Raw genomic sequence first — 6,067 nt, forward strand, 5'->3', positions numbered from 1 at the left:
AAAATATAACAAGGAAGTAGATGCTGGATCATAGGGAAGCTTAATTTTTGTGGTATCTTGATACACTTTTCCATAGACTTAACGAAATAACATTTCCACCAACAGTGAGTGAGGATTCCTTTTCTACATAACTGCCAAAGCTGATTATTAGTTATATATGTTATTAGTTATATATTTATAAGTTATATATATGCCATCTCACTGGAGCAACTTTATATCTAATTTTTATTTTGATTTTTATTTTTCTAGTAAGGGGTGTAAACATTTTATCATATGCCTCTTGGCCATTCATATGGCTCTTCCTTGATCCATTGTTTAATGCGGTTACTACCTTTCTTGTTGCTGAACCTTGTGCACACTTTGTATATATTGCATATTAGCTCTTTTTTCTCCAATTCCATATGATGTCTTTTTAATTTTAACCCAAGTTTCTTTTGAATTTTAAAACATTTTTAATTTAATGTAGGCTCATATGTTTATTTTATTTCAGTTCTATTTTCCAGTAGAATAAAATCATTGGCACTACTTGGGCTTTAAATATATTGCTATAGCACTACTCATATTATTAGTATGGCCAAAGTCCATCTTGTCCCCCTAATACTTTTCTTTCTCATCTTTTCCCTTCCCACCTCAGTTTCTTTCCTTCTGTGGTTTTCTCCTTCTTATATTTGGGGTCAAGGGTGATCTAGGCACTTTCATTATCCAGTTATTTTATAGGCCACAGATTAGCGTGAGAATCCTATGTGTGTTTTCCTTACTTACTTTTCTGGAATTCTATAATTTAGAGAATTTTACTTTTTGATTTTCCATTAAATATCTGACATTATTTTGACTTTTAAAATTGTATTTTTTATTCTTCCTTCTTAAAACATCATAAAACACTTAATACAAAATTACCGCACCATATTTGATGGGGTTCAAATATGGTTTGAACCATGGGAGCACCTGTAAGTATGATTAGAGGCCGCCCTAAAAACCTCTATCCCTCTTGGAGAGCCTGGCAGGCTGCCGAGAGTGTCCCACCAGTACAGCAGAGCCTGGCAAGCTGTCTGTGGTGTATTCGATATGTCAAAACCAGTAAATACAATGGGTCTCATTCCCCTCACCCTGAAAGAGCTACCAATATGGTAGCATTAAAAAGGATAAGGAAGGAGAGGTTGATAAAATCTCAGGGCCGAGCTAGGCTGCCAAAATGAAGAGGGACAAAAATGACTGTCTGTACTTTCAATGCACATATGCTGGCATCAGATGCATCCATTGAGGATCTGATGATGCAAGTGCAAAAATTCAAGTACGACACCATTGGTTAGACCAAGATGAGAAGGTATCAATCACATCATGCTGTTTTTGACACTGGAGAACTGTTCCTCGGAACATGCGATAAAAGAGGCATCAGTGGTGTCGGTGTCCTTATCAACATGAACTTGGCCATAAGCAATGATTCATTCGAATTCCTAACAATCTGAATCAGATGATTGCACTTGAATAGATGTGGGTCACTGCCAGCAGTTTCTATCTTCATTGTCTACGCACCAACATCCAATTATGATGAAGGAGAAATTGAGAAATTCTATATGGAACTGGAGAAGTTCTATAAAGAAGACCATACCTTCTACAAGATCATTGTTGGTGATTTTAATGCCAAGATAAGACCGAGAAGATCAACCAAAGAACTCTACATTGGGACCCATAGCCTAGAATGGAACGAACAGGGTGAGAGACCGAGTTCATCATGTCAATCAAGACCATCCATGGTAACTCAGAATTCCAAAAGGCTGAATTTAAACGTTGGACATGGGAGTCTCCTGGTGGATGGTTCCACAATGAAATTAACCACATCATATTTAATCAACAGTTTTGCCTGACCGATGTCTCTGCTGTCCTAAAATTCCAAATGGGATCAGACCACCGTCTCCTTTGTGCAAAATTCTACTTCACAGAGTGGGGAGAAAGGGCTGCAAAGTTTAAGAAGAGAACTTCCAGAACAACCACCAACTGTGAGCTCTTTGGCATGATTGCAGCAACATGGAAAGATCCCGTCATTGACAACATTGACGAGGAATACGATCGACTGGTTCAGCACCTCCATGATTGCGTGAATAACACCAAGAGTGAGATAGTCACAAAAAGATGCCTGTCTTCGAAAACTCTTGAGCTCATTCCCCAACATGGTTTGGCGCAAGCCTCAGGCAACCACAAGCGAACATCCAAACTCACAGAGCAGTGCAGAGAAGCGATAAAAAAAGACCTCAAAGAGAGAAGAGCAGCAGTCCTTGCAGATGCGGCAGAAGCTGGAAAAAGCATTCACAACACCCACCTGTCCTTCGCGAACTACAAGACCAAGATGACTGCCCTCTGACGTCCTGATGGATCTATCACATCTTCTAGAAGGGCAATGGAGAAGATTATCCATGACTTCTACATGTCCACCTGCCCACATACCAAATTCCGCAGGATGGATATGTCATTCCCAATGTTCTCCCTACCGAAATCTGACATGCCATTTCATTAGTAAAGAAGCAAATAGCACCTGGCCCAGACGAGGTCAGACTTGAACACCTGAAGAACCTACCATCAGTACTCATCAATACACTGGATCGTCTCTTCACATGCTCCCTGTCTGAATGCAAGGTTCCATCCCAATGGAAAACCAGCAGGACTGTACTACTGTACAAGAAGGGAGACATCCACAACATTGGCAACTGTCGCCCGATCTGCCTGTTGTTTGTCACTACAAGCTGTTCGCTTGAGTCATCCTGAAAAGGGTTGGGAGAACACTAGATGAAGAACAACCATGCAAGCAAGCAAGTTTCCGAAAAGGATTCAGCACTATCGATCACATCCACATGATAACCAAGCTCATTGATCTTTCTCAGGAGTTCAAGATGCCACTCTGTCTAATGTTCATTGATTTAAAGAAGGTCTCTGATTCTGTTGAGACGGAAGCAGTCATTAAAGCTCTAGCCAAACACGGCATTCAAACTCAATACTCAGGATCCTCTGTGAGTTGTATTGCAGATTCACTACCAGGATCTCACCATTCTACAGAGAGGTGATCACTGAAGTCAAGACAGGGGTTCAACAGGGTGATACCATTTCACTGACACTCTTCAGTGCCACTCTCGAGAACGTCATGCAATGACTGGAATAGAAGGAATGGGAGTAAGGATAGCCGGTCGGCAACTCACCACCTCCGCTTTGCAGATAACATCATTCTAATAACACCAAACATCAGCCAAGCAGCACAAATGCTGGTTGAATTCGACCATGAGTGTGGAAAGGTCAGACTACAGCTAAATCTTAGGAAGATAATGTTTATGAGAAATGGTCTTGTCCTGACGTTCCATTCACTCTCAATGTAACTACCATCTCCGAATGCAACAGTTATGTGTACCTAGGTCGAGAAGTCAACATGACGAATGACTTGGCACCTGAGTTTTGCAGGAGGAAGAGAGTGGCTTGGAATGCCTTCAAGAGCATTGAAGAAATAGCTAAGAGGATGAAGAACCTCCAGCTCCAGGAACATATCTTCAATTCTACTGTTTTTCCTGATTAACATATGCTTCAGCGATCTGGGCCCTATGAAAACAGGATGAGAACGCTGTTTAGGTCTCCCAAAGAGGAATCAAAAGAGCTATGCTTGGAGTATCACGCTTCACTCAAATGAGAGAAAGAATCAGATTTCTGACCTCCATCAATGGTCAAGAATCAGAGACACTGTCTTGTTTGCCAAGGCATCTAAAACCAGATGGGCTGAACACATAACGAAATTTGGAGACTACTGCTGAACTAGAGCTATTACCAACTGGATTCTGCGGGACGTCAAAAGATGGTGTGGCCACTCACCTATGAGTTGCTCAGACTCTTTTGTCAAGACCTTGAATGATTGGTTTGAGGTTGTTTGTGTTTTTAGAAAGAGCAGACACCACTAGGGTACACTAGCATGCAACAGGGATGAATGGAGAAGTTGCTGGCAATGGCCAGAGCAAATCGATGAGTAACCGGATATCAAGTGATCAAATTTACAAATCGTTTTTGTAATCATTGACTAAAATGACTAGTATCAAATATTAGGTAAAATGAAATTAGTATCCCTAGGGTAAGAATTAATAAAGGCATATTATTTATCTTATTTTTAAAACTAGAATTCAAATTCATGAATATTTTGTTAAGATCACATTCTATAACTGCATATGCCTTATTAAGTGCTTCAGTAAGGCTTATGGTAAATAATATACCAGAGAAGCAATAGTCTTAAATACTAAGGTAAATTATTCTTTTCTAAAATCTGGCTTCTAAAACGAATATTACATTTTGTAGCAAAGGAAGCATATATTTTGGAATAGTGAGTTCTACATATCAACAATTTTAGCCTTTTAAGGTAAGGTAAAGGTAAAGGTAAAGGCCCTCCCGTTGATCATCGATTTGCTCGAGCGGGCCCAGTAACGTCTCCATTGGAGACTTTGTTGTTACTGTGTCTGGCATATCGAATATGTCATGGGGAGCTTGCCAGGCTCTGCCGTGCGGGCGAGATACTCTCGTAGCTTGCCGGGCTCTCCGAGAGGGGCGGAGGAATCGAACTCGGGTCGGCCATGTTGGCCGCGTGCAAGGCAAACGCCCTACCCGCTGTGCTATTGCTCCAGCCTTTTAAGGTCTACATAGTAAAATGGCAAGCATGTAATTCTTTACTATGCTTCCTTAAATTTTTTAGTTCTTAAACCCACATTAAAATCTTAGATTTAGTCAGGGATAGCAAACAGGGTCAGCTTGTCATTAGTTAAGGTAACAACTCACCATCTTGAGTTTATGTGCTTGCTTTCTGGAGGAGGAGGGCACAATAGTGGTAGTCAAGGATTGTTTTGTTTTTAAATTATTTTGAAATAATACACTTATAAGATCTATTTACTTAAAGTATAAAATTCAGTGGTTTATCAAATATTAACAGGTATGCCTAATCATTATCACTACTGTATCAATTCTAAAATAAATTTTCTATCTTTGTTTGAATTTTCCACCTAAATCCCCATCCTCTTCAACTCTAATCTATCATAGCCTTTCTCTGGATTTTCTATTTAGGACAATTCATATGAATTGAATCATTCTTTATGTTACTTCTTATGGTGATTAGTTAATGAAGCACGATTTCAAGGTTCATCCTCTTAAATCACTTATTAGAAACTTTTTTCTTTTTTATTACTAATACTATCTTATGGGGCCGGAGCAATAGCACAGTGGGTAGGGCATTTGCCTTGCACGTGGCCGACCTAGCCGACCTGAGTTTGATTCCTCCACCCATCTTGGAGAGCCTGGCAAGCTACTGAGAATATCTCGCCTGCATGGCAAAGCCTGGCAAGCTACCCATGATGTATTCAATATGCCAAACACAGTAACAAGTCTCACAATGGAGATGTTACTGGGCCCACTTGAGCAAATCGATGACCAATGGGAGGACAATGCTACAGTTCTACTATCATATGGCCATCACCACTTTGTTACCCATTAGTTGATTTTCTTGAGTTTCCAATTTTGGCTGTAAATATTTATGTTCATGCTTTTTCTACTGTGAACTATAGGCTTTCATTTCTCTTATAATGTAACTGGGAGTAAAATTTCTGAGTTACAGAGAACTATATCTTTGGACCAACTAGAAACTGTTATTAAAAGCATCTACACCATTAGCATTCCCAGCAGCTGTATACAAGGGCTCTAATTTTTCCACATTCTTGCCACCACTTTTTATTTGATTTTTAAATTCTATTCTAGCTATTCTAGTGTTGTATATTGTGATATTTCATTCTGAATTTTATTTTTCTTTCCTCAAGGAATAATGGGCCTCTTTCCATGCACTTTTTTAAAAAAAATTTGGATATTTTCTTTGGAGAAACTGAGTATTCAGATTTTTTGTTTGTTTGTTTTGGGGTCACGCCGCAGGTGTTGTTCTTGAAGCTGCTCAGGGGACCATGAAGTGCTGATTGTCATCCATTGCCTCTTTTGCAAACTACAACACCCAATGAGAGAGAGAGAACAAAAGGGAATGCCCTGCCACAGAGGCAGGGTGGGATGGGGG

This window comes from Sorex fumeus, unplaced genomic scaffold (assembly GCF_029834395.1).
Source record: "Sorex fumeus unplaced genomic scaffold, SorFum_2.1 ptg000013l, whole genome shotgun sequence".
NCBI lineage: Eukaryota > Metazoa > Chordata > Mammalia > Eulipotyphla > Soricidae > Sorex > Sorex fumeus.